We start from the raw sequence: 14,925 nt of genomic DNA, 5'->3' as shown, positions 1-14,925 counted from the left end.
CTGTTCCAAATATGTTATAGTATGCACTTTAAATTTGATTTTAAGAAGTTAGTTTAGTTCTTCTGGAAGTGTAAAGATAGACACTTTGGGAATGAGGAAGGAAGCTACTTCTAATAAAGGTGGAAGTAGATTTTAAGTTACCTGAATGGTGTGAGAAAAAAAACCCTATACATCTCTAAAAGAGTAGTAACAGCAATTTGTTGCTTTTTTTTCTTTTTTTTTTAAGTCAAACTAATAGAAATTCAGGATAAAATTAGAAAGAGAGAGCTTCTCTTAACTAGTAGAGAACATTTCACTCTGTTTTGGTTGGGTTTTTTTTGCGAATGATCATCTGTTACATTTCTTTTGCCAGAATATACCAATTATATTTCTAAAAAAAAGGTTTCTTTCCTGAGATAGTTTACTATTTAACTTGAGAACTAGGATATTAAATGATGTCATTGTTTTTAAAATGCATAATAAGTACCTTCTAAATAGAGATAGAATCACCATATACTCTAAAGAATCTTGGTCTTCCATTTGTTTTTCTCAAATAAACTAAACAAGAGTGTCATCCAGGACAGGTTAGAATCTGCCCAGTTGATTTCCATGAGTTAAGGTCAAGTTCTTAAGCAAACCTACTTGACTAGAGTTAAATGAGAATAAAAGCAGAAGAAAAATGTTCAGAGGAGGCCTCTGAAATAGAATAGATAGGGCAAAAGTTTTTATCCTCTTTTAATGAGAAAGTAAAAGTAAGCTAATGGCTAAACTAAGGAAGTTTTTATTACACAGTTAAAAGAAAATTACAATTTATGTTCAAGGAACCATGCTGAAGACAACAAACTTTCCTGGACATTGCTATTTTATAAAAACATTATATCTGATATTGTTTCATCTTTTGAATTATGACTCATTTGTGATTTACATTATGTATAAAATTCACCTAGAATAAATCAGCTACCTTACTTTAATCCTTTCAAGTGTGCTTTCAAAAGCATTTTTAATTTTCCCCAAATTCATTAACAAATAATCTCCAATCAAACTGCAAACCATTTGTCAGTTCTGATATTTCTCAGTGATCGTAAGTTCAGAGGAAGGCACTACACAAATCAAAAGGTTCAGAGCATTCCCTGACTTTTTTCACTTACTGTTTTCTGGTTAAACTGGGTTAAATCAGCCTTATGATGTATTTGAATAATTATCTGTTACTTCTACAAGGAAGCTTTAATAGTTCTTTGAATATACAAATGTTTCTGCAAATCCTAACTTCTTCCTGAATTAAGTTCTCACTTCATAATTCTCTCTTTGATCCTTAGACCTCAGAATTAGATGTGTTTTTTTGCAAAGTGCAATGGGCCACTGTTCTCCTCACATATTTTTATAATATATGTTCTTTTATTTTAATTATGAAACATGTTATTCTTTTGTTGCTTTTTAAAGCTTAGATATTTTTGTATCATCTCCCAGATAATATGATAAACTTTAAAAAAATGTTTAGAATATATGTATATAATATAATAATGTATAATGTTATGAACCATTGTGACTACTGAAAATTAGTAGCTGTAAATTAAGGCTTTTAACAGCTTTGCAGTTCTCAGATTCCCATCTAACGGGTTTTAGAGTGTTAATCTGTGTCATAGTGGGTAACAACACATAAGAGATTCAGACCTTCATTTCTGTTTTCATTTTCTGGTTTCCTTAAAGTGGAACCCTCAGATTAGTGTAACAGCTGCTTCCTTTTTATCCATGTCCTGCCTTAAAGAGACCTCACCCACTTTCAGTTTGCAAATGGAAAGCGTTTGCTGCAGAACTGCCTCGAATAACAATAATGTTATTGAATATGCTCATCTTAACAATATGAATTTGGAGTAGTTGGCAAACCTGCTCTTAACTTGGACATCACTGTCTTCTTGTAATGATTGTCATAATCCGCCTTGTCAGCCTGCAGTAGATTCCCTATTAAGCCCTGTGCATGGATATTATAGCTCAGGTTTGCCATTCAGCACCCTAAGTGCACTGTAGGAAATTACCACCATGTATCTGAGAATCAAACAGGATTATACAATGGACTGTTCCATTGTTTTCTTTGTTAATGACTTGTTTTCCATGGGTAAACTTTCTCCATTAGGAAGACCCCAATTAATTATTTTGAAAACCACGGCTACAAATTCAGATCCACTGCCCTCCTGGCTTTGGTAAGAAGCCACCACCTTTTACAAAAATGTGCTAGACTACTGTTCTGTCTCATGATTTAATGATTCTCTGGATGAATGACTGTTGTGTCTGCAGACAAATCCTATTGTTCACACAAAGTGAATCTGTCCCAAAATGTTGGACTCTGTGCATGTGTTGAAACTGTTCTAAATACACAGAGTTGTTTATTGAATTGGAGGCTCATGTCTAGAACAATAGAATTTAGGCAACAGGTCAGACACAGAGCATGATTTTTTTGGGTTTGGATCTGTCAAAATCACATGGTCTGCAAAACGTGCCACTGGAACAAGTTTGAATCTCATTGATGTTGATCGGATGATTGTATAGAGCTATAAGGTATTACACAGAACTCATGTAGTTCATAAAGGCTACATAGGATGGTAATTTCATTCAAGCTGATCAAAATGTTAACTCAGTATATCTCAGTAGGACCAGGATATTTCTTTCTACAGCTCAGTCATTTCCAATTTTCTTGCCAGGAGAGATTGACCAATCTACTTTTCACCTAGAACAGAATGCTTCTTGGAGAGCCAAGTTGAAAAAATTGAGGTCAGACTCACCAGTTTACTGATTTTGGAGAAAGCACAGAATTTTCTTTCAATTAACCAGATACTTTATCTTTGATTGCCCCTATCATCACTATGGCTTGCAATTTTGCCAGCTCCTAACAAGAGTTAGGAACTCATAATCCCCTTTCCTCTAGTGATTAAGAATATTGTATGAATTAAATTGCCAATACTTTATGAGACTGCTTATAGATCCAAAGAGAAATGTAAAACTGTGTAAACATTCCAGACTACAACTAAGTAGCAATCAATTGTGTTTTGAAATTTGCCTGTAGATTAATATAAAAGTTCTACTTACAAATGACATTGCACTCTTTAAAATGAATGTTGTTTTCAGTCAAGTGTAATGAAAATTATGGAAACTTATCTGGTCAAAAAGAAAACCTAACTTTATTGATAATATTTAGATAAAGTATGTTTTTCTTTTTTTTTATTGTTAGCAAAACAAAGCTAATGTTTATAATGAAGTTAATGGGTAAATCAATCAGAATTATTAAGCAATGACCAGATCCCATTAGGAAAACTGCTTTTAAAAGTAGAAATTGAAATTAAAGCACTAATTTGTCCCTGTATACTTTTTTCTTTGTCCTAAAATGAAAGGGCAGGAAGTAAATAGACAAACTTTTTACAGTGGCTAGCTAAAATCCACTTCTCGGGTTTTGCACCCTGATACTGAAGATCAGAGGTCTAAGGATCTTTCCAAGCTAAAAGAGTGCTAAGGTTGCTCCTGCATTGCTCCAGTGACAAAATGAAAGTGGCCAGACTGTTTTGCATGCATCTTTATCCATTCCCTTAATTCTGAAGTATGGGTTCCCTGAGGATAAAATAGCCAGATTCCTTCTTAGTCTGTAGCAAGCACCAGGGACTGTTAGAGGCACTATTATTCAAATAGATGGACCCAGGGTCTTAGTCCACAGATGCCTGACATTACAGGCAAATTATTAATTCAAAAATCTACACTGAAGTCAATTAAAACCACAACAATCTGTAATAAATCTGTGAAATAAATCCGTGAAATGTCAGGATTTTTTTTTTATCCTGACATAACTCATGCAATATGGGATAAGCAGGTGAAAATGCTGATGGGAGCTTTAAAACCTGAGGGACTTAAGACCATACGTCCTCTTTGATTTGCACAGACAGAATGTATAGAAAATTCTCCTCCTGGTGAAGTAATTTTGCTGGTTTTGAGTGGAAAACATTTTTGTCCTCTCCTTCATTGAACATGTGTATTTAATGATGCAGTGATGAGATTTCATCATGGAACCATCCTGATATGGTAAAGTCTTAGCCTTAGCTCTTACTGAAGACACATTTTAGAGTTCTAAACCTCTGAAAAAAATCACCGTTTTCATTTTCAGTTTGCTTTATTTTAGCAGCTATGAAATAAATTACTGTTGCTGGTATTGTAGCCTCACACCTGTTCCTACTTCTCTCGGCCCTTTGTCCCTGATTCATTTACAAGTGTGACACATTCAGTGTGAGAGGCAGAAGAACAACGATGAGACAAAGGTGTGGAGGAAGGGTTCTGGGGTTATGCAATCAACAGCCATTTACATTTTATTTAAACAGTTCTGGTGGTGGTACACCTACATTTCACAGATTCCTGTGGGTAAAAGCTCTGTCAGCCTTAAAGGGTTTTCATTTTGAGTGAACTCTGTGACCGGTTCTTCTTTTCCTTATACTATTTTGAAAATAAACCTTTCTGATAAGATCACTTGTCGCTCAGCAGGTGATTGCTGCACTCCCAGGTGCACAATTCTGATTTATGCTTACTGTCAATTCTTGAGCATTAAAAAATGGCAATAAAGCAAGGAGATATATCCATGGCAGCTGAACATCTTTCTGTTCTTAAATTATTCTGAAATTCTTATTGGGTTTAATGTTTTCTGTGGTGACCAGGACCTCCATGCTTATCAGTGTCTACACACAGGGTTAGATTATGTTAAATCTTTAATATATTTCATCACTTCTTTCAGATGATGTAGAAACAAAAAATCAATTATGAAGCTTTCTCATCAACGTAATAGTAGTAGTAGTAGTAGTAACAATGACACTAATAATTTAAAAAAGAAAAAATCTAGGTATGTAGAAGAAAAGTTGGAATACAATTGGCTGAGTACCATTTGTACAGTACATTTGTATCAGTACCATTGAATTGATTGAAGGACAGAGGTTAAACTGTGAAGGGGCTTTTGAATACCAAACACAACAGGAAGATTTTTACTTTCAGATGTAATATTGCTGCTGAAAAATGTCTTTGTCTTTATATGAATGACCTTAAATAACTATTCTCCCTGCTTACTACTTATGAACAATACTTGAGAAAATAGGATTTTAAAGTATATAGATTACCAGAGTTCTCCATTATGAGAGTTAAAGACAACTCATTGACTGAAGAAAATTCAAAATCTCCATTTAACGACTCTATGGCTACTCAGCCTGTGGATTTTTAAAACAAACCAATTCTTTTATGAAATATGTGCAAATATTTATTCATTGGCTTAACTAGTCACTAGTAAAATAGAAATAACAAATATATGCAGACACTTAGGCTTCTGTGTGATGTTTATGGACATTTTGGAAATAGACAAATCATAAAAATTAATTTTAAAGGAATTTTTATGTCAGAAGCCCAATGTGTGCTATATGGAAAGTGAAATCTCTTGGCAAGATACAGAAGTACAAATCCCAAGGTCTTGGAGAGTTAAGCACTGTTGTGGTTTAAAACCAATAACTAAGAAAATTACTTATTTCTTGCTGTGAGATATGGATTAGAACAAGAGCAAAACAGGCATAAAACTTAAAAGGAATAAAGAAAGTTTATTGACAAACTACAGGAATAAGAACACCAGAATAAACTTCCAGAAAAACCTTTTCATCCCCTATCTACCCACTATTCTCTTGTTCACATGACAGCAGAGACAAAAACTTTGGAACTTTGGTGGTTAAAACAGTCTTAATTCTTGCTACAGTCTTTTCACTAGTCTTTGTAGAGAAACAAAAGTTTCTTCCTGTTAATTTATGGAGTTTCTCACACGAAAACTATTTTTGTTATAGTTTTCCATTGCCCTGATGTCAGCTGCCCAGAGCTGCTGTTATCAGAGCCCACCCCTCCCATTTTCACATCACTCTGAGATGTGTATGGGCCATGAGTCTAGGGATAGCATTTTTAAGGATGAGTATTCAAAGGCAAAAAAAGTCTTCTTCATCTGTTTCTGTGAGCTTCACTAGACAACAGTTTTCTCATTGCCTCTCAAGGCTTCAAATCTCCCAGCACTTCACTATACCATAATTACTCAAGTTTACACTTTGAACACTTTATTCCTCCCTAGATACTTATCATGAATTAAAGGAGTTCTTTTCAGGACTTCATTGTCCATCTCCATAGTTTTAACAGAAAGATATTTCAGCTAAATTAAAGCATCTTCTTAATTCTGTACCTTTTCTGAAGCTTCTTTTCTTTCTTGTCACTGGTAGTTTATAAAGTCTCTTTTCATGTTGATCACTCTCTTTTTTTCTCTCTGGATAAAAAGATTAATCCGCAAGTCTCATCTGGGTAATGAAAGAGTTAAAATCTTGCCCAGGCTGTTGTAGGTAGTTCTGTGGCCTCGGCCGGTGCAGGAACTGGAGCCGTCTGCGATGGAGAGTTCCTCATGGCTGCTCTGGAGAGTGCAGTCGCCGCCCCAGCCCGCTTCAGGTCCAGAGTCTCTCTCCTTCTTCACTCAGCAGTTTCTAGTGAATTTAGTTACAGCAAAAACCCTGCAGCTGAGCCAGAGATCGGCCCGGCCTGGCCCGGCCAGAGCCCGGGGAAAACCCCCCGCAGGGCCCTCATCTCCCGGCCGGGAGACGCGGCAGGCCCAGCCCTGTCCCCGCCCGGCCACATGGCCTGGGCTGGGAACGGGAGGCCTGGAGCTCCGCCACTCTTCACAGCCAGGAAACAAAGAGAACTCAGAGAGCTCTGGTTTTACACTTTAAGGTAGGGTTCACAAGCTGATCCCACTTTTCAATGGCCTAAACTGGTGTCAATTCTCAGCAATGACCGATAATTGGTCAGGAGAAAAGACTCCAGGCAGTTCCCAGAAACTTTAACTTTCTTAAAGGTAAAGTAACTCCATGACAAGCACTTTTTAAGTAAGACTGCTGACAGCAAAAAAACAAAAAAAAAAAAGAGGAGATATCTAGATAACTTCAGAAAGATAGAAATAATGTTGGTGGTTAATGCTTTTGACTAAGTAACCAGTTTTTTAATATTTAAAAGAGTAGACATTAGCCTAGATATTTAAATTGTTTGTTGTTTTTCATGATTTTTCCTTCATACAATTAATTTAATCTCCTAGAAAAAAACAATGTCTGAGTAAGAAGTTATCAACCAAATTTGAAGTTGCTTGTGATGAAATATGAGAGCCCAGGCTGCTGAACTGATAAAGAAAATTGTATTTTTAGTTTTCATATGTTGACCAGATGTCCTTGAATTTAATTTATTAAAGCTAACACTCTTGGAGTTGTTAAATAATTTATAGAGACATCATTGCAGAATTTTGCATTTGGTGACTTATTGAATCATTTTTTATTAATACATGACTTTTAATTAAATATTTAAAGCATCACTACCATGTATAACTGCTTTAGGAAAAAAAAATAAATCTTATAATCAATATGTTTCAAATATCGTATCAATAATCACAACACACTGTGGTGCTATTTCATACTTACAGACATTTCTGTCATTATTCCAATGAAATTAAGTAATTTCTAAATAGCACTTAACATTGAAAATGGTGTACAATAGATGAACATGAATTTCAGTTTCTTTTTTCATAAAAGAATTAAATGTAAAATTTGTAATATTTTCTTTTCCTAAAAATCTAGCTATTGAATTCTTAAATTAGCATGAACTGATATTCTTCAGTTTTCTCTGATCTTTTGTTTTCTTCTGGATCTTTTTAAATCCTCTTACAGGCTCACATACTCCTTGTCAATGTTAAGCACTCTCCTTTAGGGTTTGATTGTGGAATAATCTGAATTTTGAGAAACCACGAAGGCTGATTTGGTGATGCAGAATAGAAAAAGGCTCAAAACTGGTTTGTGACCATAAGGAATTTGCAATCTCAGCATTTATTTCTTTATTTAAAACTTTCTGGTTTCATTTCAAAACCTGCCCTACTTTTCATCTTTACTATGAAGATGTTTGTCTCTTCTCGGGTAATAAAACTGTCCAGTTAAGGGTTAATTCCTATATTCAGATATAAGCAACCTTTAGAAGACAGAAGGTTATTTTCAATAATACTGAGAGCAAACTGATCATATCAAAACCAATTAAGAAATTTTTCTTAGATTATCAAGTATGCATTAAATGTAAAAATTTGGCAAAATGTTGGGTTTGCTCTGAGTAATTTTGTTTGTTAACCATGTTGATTCGCTTTAAACAATGCAATGCTAAATCTAAAAACTGTACAGGTCCAAATCTAAAGGTCACACAGATGCCTGAACTTTCATTTCTAAACTATTCAGTAAGTAAACACTACAGTTGTATGCTATACATTATTCAACTAGCATGCCTGTTGGTTTAGCTACATATTATAATGATGCTTGTGTGGATTTTCTCAAGAACACTTAGCAACAACAAAAAAATCTCTTCTTTTTGTACATAGGTTTGCTTAGTACTGTAGTTTCCATGGAAACTCCTAGAAATAGCAATTTCATTCCAACCTTTACAAACCCACTGTGAGCTTTTTCATTTCAACATTTTTTTCTTTTTTGCTTTAATAAACTCTTAAATTCTAACTAGGTAGAACAAACAGTATTGTTGTGAGTTATTGTTTATTTGGATATTCTCTTCATTTTTTTGCTCAAATAAAAAATAATACTATCATTGTCCTTTTACTGCCAAAGAATATGAAGCAACCTAATTTTGAAAAAAAAAATATTGTTTAAATTGACTGTCACTATGAACAGCTTTGATTAAGTTTTGTACGGCATTTTAGCTCTCTGATAGCATCTGAGTTATACAGAAAAATTATATACCTAACTCTTAGCATTATTAAAATAGCTGCAGCTGGGAGGTGTAACTCCATCGTGAATGAATGACAAAGTTAAAAAAAAATTATCCTCTGCAAGGAAGCTTCTCAATGAAAATGCTGGTAAACAAGTCTGAGAAAAAAGGAAACAGATGCTAAGTGATAAGAATGTGCTTGTTCTGCCAGGGAGCACCACCAGCATGCGTGTGTGATGGGCTGAATGTGTGTGTCTGCAGGGGGAACTTATTCAGCTGTTTCCTCGCTGCATTCAAGAGTGAACCAGTAAAATAAGACTTGCTTTTCAGCTGGGAAATGACACTTTGATTCTGTGCTATAAAGGAAATGTCCCTTTTGTCCTCAAGTGTAAATTACTCTTTAGGAATTCAAGACAGCTTGGGTGCAGCCAGGATCTGGAAAAATTATTTTTCAAGACTCAGAAGATGTGTACTGTTGCAAAAACAAACAAGTGGCAGCTGGCACCAAATTAAAACAACTGAGTGACCACCAAGGATGGAACTGGTAGCAAATTTTGTGGAGCTTGATTAACTTTGTGGTCTAGTCAGCTGTTTAAGACTATTCACAAAGGAATCCTGCAGAAATTCCAGTGCCTGGAAGCCAGCTAGAGAGAATGTGTTATGTTTAATATAGTCTGAGTTATGGCAAATGGCAAAATAATTTTCCATTATGTATTCTATGCAAATCATGAAGAAGTTAACAAGGGAAGCTATAGGAATATTAATCAGACTGATATTGCCTTTACCAAGGTTGAAAACTTGGGTACATTCTAATGGGCAATCTCAACTTCATTATGACTGGTAGGGTTGAACTTGAATGATTTAAGAAGCACCTGTGTGTCATACCCATATATTTTAGCATAATAAGATATATCTTAAATCTTCACATAACATATATAGTCCTACTGCAGAAGACAATTGCCACTGTGGATTTCTGTTTTCCTGGCTGGAAAGCAGTATCCAGTTTTGACAGAACAGATCAGGTACAGCTTTTTGGATAAAATATTTTCACGTTTTCCATTTTAGAAACAGCTGATGTTTTTCTTAATTGTGAGCTTTCTTGATTGTTGCACATTTTGTCCTCTGCTTTTGATCCCTCTTGGAGGAAATATTTCCAAGAATACTTTATTGATGACGGTGTGGAAAGCAGATGTGAAGGGTTCATTCTGTAATCTCAGAAATGTACATGTGGTGAGTATCTGCAAAAATCCATTATCTATCTATGGTGGCCACATTTGTAATGATTTCTTTTATATAGAAAACAAGAGATCCTTTTGCAAAGTATACAAATTTTTCCATTTGCATATTGTTCTCCAAATAGTAAATTAATGTATTTTTAATTTCCTTGAATCAAAAAAATGATAGTATTTTGAATCTTTTTTCCGCCGTCTTAAGAAATTTTAGATTCTTTATTAGGATTCTTTGAAGACAGAATAGATACTCTTTTTGTCAGATCCCAGAAGTAATGTATGGTCTCTGAAACAAATGGTACTATCTGATTTCAACTTTCTACATTTTCAGATCAAAATTATTGTTCAGTTCATGCTTGGGTTCAAAGTAAAGCAAGTGTTCAAAGTAAAGCACATGCAGTGTGAAAACTACTAATGGAAGCACCACAAATTCAGACATTTCAACTTTTATTGCTTTAAAAGGCATAGATGCATTTTGACTCCCTTATCAGTATATTACCTGCATCAGATGGGCTTCTACTGAGAACAGTATAACTCACAGATAGCAAAGAACAGCACTGAATAAATAAAAATCTTTCCTGCAGTTGTAAAATAAATATCCTATGCTTGGGATTAAGCTTCCTTGCAACTCTACAGTTAAATATGCCTGAATCTTACACTTCAGTCGATGGAACTCACCTTCTTTTGAGGCTTGGGGGTAGAGATGGTCAGCTCTTACAGCTGTGATATACTGAGAAAAACTCATTTAATGTCTGTTGTTGTTTCTTCTTTTGCCATTTACTTTTTCTTGAACAATGTGATATGCATGAACAGCAATACATCTGCAGTAAACTGGGAGTAGGATGTCTCTCTCAAACACATATGGGTATAACTTGATTAAGATGAATCAAAATTTCAGCCTCCTTTCCTCTCTGATGTTACTCTTTACAGCTATAAGTTAGGGCACTGTTTTGTCCTTTTTTTATTTGATCAAAGTAAGAAGTTTACCTGTAGGTCCATAATAAAGTTTGAATCCCTGAGGTAAAAATTCAATCTCTTGTGTTAACAAGGCTTTGGAGAAAAGACCGCAAGGAAAATAACATCTGTTGAACAACTCTTGGACAGGGTTCATTTTGGAATGAAGTGCTACAGTCTTCCCTCAACATTGTTTCTATGCTCAAGGCAAAAGAACAGACAGTGACTTTACCTCAAAACCAGAGTAACGATTAAAATAACATTGAGCTTCAAGGCCCATAGGTGACAAATTCCTTCTCTTATACCGATATTCAGCACAACCAAGGGTGCTGATCCCTCTTCAGTCATCTCCCACCAGAAGGAGTGGGAATAAGAGCTTCTTTTAATCTGTTCTCCACAAACATGCTGTGAGTAGCAATACAGAAGTGCTTGCAGAGAAATATGAAGGTGCCTTAAAGGCCTTTGAGGAGCAGTGAAGGCAATAATTCCAAGTTCTCTGCAGTGCTTTTGCCATCAGCTGTGACTTAATTTCATAGAGGGAGGAATGGGAAATGTGGTAAGGAGACACTTTAGGGGTCAGGGTATAAGACTGGGTGATGCTTTCTGAACACGTCCGTGGTGTGGGGCTCTGTGGGGAAGCTTTGCTTTCAGAACCATAAACTAAACTGAACAAAACTGTTCTTGTGGAGGGCTAAAACAAAGGCTTAACCTTATACAAGAGTGCCAGTTGATTTTTACCTTTCAACATCTGCGCTGAAAGTAGCATTGATTACAAGTACCTTATACTTTGAAAATGATAACATCTGCACAGCCAGAATTTGTCACTGCTCAAAATATCAGTACATGGTGCCATAAAAAGTTTTAGAGCTTTGAAATAAGATACATTTTTATGTGATTTTAACAACACACATCTGAGTCCTGCAAAATGATGATGAAAGAAGCAAAAACCTTCAGACAGAGACAGCAGAAGTTCCTTGTGATAACTTGCTATTGAATTAATAGTAGACCCCATGCCTTTTTCAGAAAAAAAATAATCCATTGCATTCTAACACAACTGATCCTTACATCAGATGCACATGATATTGGACTGTAAGGAAACATTTTAGATTAACAAATCTCCTTGCCATAGTCAAATGATAATTTGAAAAAACACAATTTATATGAAGTTATCTCTTTTTCTGTGGTATGAAATTCTCATAAAAATTACTTCAACAGTTATATATTTTCCTACATATTAATTATTTTCTATTTTTAACTTAAAACATCTCCATTCAAATGTCTAACTGAGAAGGAACCATATCTTAAATTTAAAAAAAAAAAAAAGAAAAAAAGAAAAGAAAAAAAAGTTAAATAATATCTAATCATTCCTTTAAAAATATTTTGCAATGTTAGTGGGATTCAATATTCACATAAAATTTGCCCAGTTTGAAGCTAACACAGTTAACTCCAGAGAATTTTCTATCACTATCAGTTCTATCAGCTTCCCCATGACAGCTGTGACAGAATATTTCAATGAGGGGGTTATAACTACCCTGTGAACTGTGGGACCTAGAAAAACACACTCCTGATTTCTCTCATGCAAAATGGCAATAAGGGAAACAGAGGGTGCAGGATGACATACCTTCTGAGTCTGTGGTGTATTGTTTCCAAACTTTATGCTTACTTTGATAAGAAAAAATAATTAAGATAAAAACTTCAGAGCTAAAGAGATTTAAACTTCTCTGTTTATATTAACTTCTTATGCAGAACAACTAAACCTCTCCTGTACTTGAGGTTAATTTAGGTTTGTGGCTTCGAGGAACAGTTCAGTAGTCATCTATAAAGTATCAATTTAGGTGGGAGAATTTTAGATAAGACACACAATTATCTTAAATTCTGATTTCACAACCTGTTTGGGGAGAAGAGATACTGCTAACACATCACTGTCCTGTGATGTCAGATTGGTGCCTATAATGAATTCTTCTCAAGGTGTATTTGTCATATATTACAATTATCTTTCAGTGATGGATATATTTAGCAAGTGAGCAGTTACTCCAAGAAGATTAATGCTACAGACATGGAACAAGGATGGAAAAAAAGGGCTGATCATGCAGAAATGCTGGGAGTTCTGCGAAGGAATATAAATGTAACAAGACCTTTTTAATCTTTCTGCTAAAAGGTATGATATCCCTGTATTTAACTGAATGGGATTTTTTAAAGTACTAAGTAAAGCCTTCCACAGGAACTTCACTATGAGCTTGTGCTTTCTTGTGCAGTTTGGATTGGAAACTAAAAATGTGGTTTTCATCAGCTATCAAATTTTCTTTTCAACTTTTATTTAGGACTGGACTAGCCTTCAATATGCTGGGTGCGCTTTGCTCAGGAAGATCAAAATTCTGTAAGTTTCTGGGAACACTGATGAAAACTTTCCTTCTCATTAACATGCCTTATTTCCTTCTCACTCCTTATTAATGCTGTCCCAAATAAAGACAGTCAATGCCACTACATGAACTGCTATATACAGCCTCTTTCCCAAACATATGAGAAAATAAACTTTAGGACAAACATCTGTAGAAGTTAATTTTCCCCTTCCCAGTCCCTATGCTGATCAAGCAATGAACAATGTGACATATTTCTCTCCAGTATGAAAGCTGCTTATGTCATCATTGGGCATCCAGCTGTGGTGGTAAATGCCAGCTCTTAATATAGTACTTTTTAAAAAATCACATTTTAGAGCTGGATAAAAACATAAAAGCTTGTCCCTTTTGATCATCTCTTCCAGTTTGGGAAGGCCTTGGTTGGAAGTGTTACATACTATTTTTGGCAGAGCTTAATTTACACAGATAACTGTAATGATACCTATTATATCTGGATGAAGGCAGTTTGACAGTTGCATGCATGTTTCATAACTTTGTAGGGACACAGCAAGAGATATCTGGTATTCTACAACAAATAATAGCTTGTATTGCTTTGTATTTTTTTCTATTGTATTTTAAGTGAGACTTGCAACACTTGAATCCAGGGAGTTTTTAGCTAAATTTTTCTGAGATTATCCATCCTTCTGTATCTCCATATGACATTTAAAGACAAACATGCTTTGAAGGAAGCATTTTAAAGGAAATTTAAAATAAGCACAATATCTATTTCTTCCTATATATTAAAAACACATTGAATACTCTAGTACCACAAAAGATTATGTCTACTGTTTCCAGCTTTCTTTATACAGCCTAACTAAAGTCTTTCTGCCTCCCTAGGTCTTCTTCATGTCCCTATTCATCTGCTAATAACTCCAGGTCTAGGCTCCCTTTTAATTCTTCCCTCTGTCCTAAAAATGTTACTATTCTCAGACCAAAAAAACTAAGCTAACTGCTAAACTCCTCTATGCTCCTTTCACAGAGGTTCAAGATTGCCTCAGACTACTTTCCAGTCAACCTATAGCTACAAAGTACAATAGAAAAATCCATGTGCTTAATGTGACTGCAAGTAGTTTTCCTCTTCTTCAGTGTCTCCCTTGGGCACAGTCTATGCTTTGACCTTAGAAAGAGTAACTGCACTTGGAACAGCTCTATTAGCACAGCTGGAAGATGGGTACAGAGCTGCAGTGGAATTGCAGAGGTGACTGCAGATAAACAGATCTGTGGATCTGCTAACAAGTGTTAGCTCGGATGCACAGGGTGGTCTTATTTGGGGGTGATGAATGGTGCTGTTTTAGCCAAAGACTTGTGTGAGATACCTAATCCTGTCTGTTGTATGCAAATTCTGGATCAGAATTTGGTTTGATTCTAGTCATACAGTTTATTTAGAAAGTAATGTAAAAAAGTCCTTCATCAGCTTAAAGAATATTTAATATTTTTATATTAAGTATTCTTCAGACACTTCAAGAATTACAAGCCATATCACCTTGCTTTGTAGTCAGATGGCATTTCTCCAATTTTAACTATTATTAGATCATTGATCTGACAGAAAACAATGAATATGGCAATAAAATGACAAAAAACCAAAAAGT

This window comes from Parus major, chromosome 2 (genome assembly GCF_001522545.3).
Source record: "Parus major isolate Abel chromosome 2, Parus_major1.1, whole genome shotgun sequence".
NCBI lineage: Eukaryota > Metazoa > Chordata > Aves > Passeriformes > Paridae > Parus > Parus major.
The sequence above is the reverse complement of the archived record's forward strand: the minus strand, read 5'-3'. Positions refer to the sequence as shown.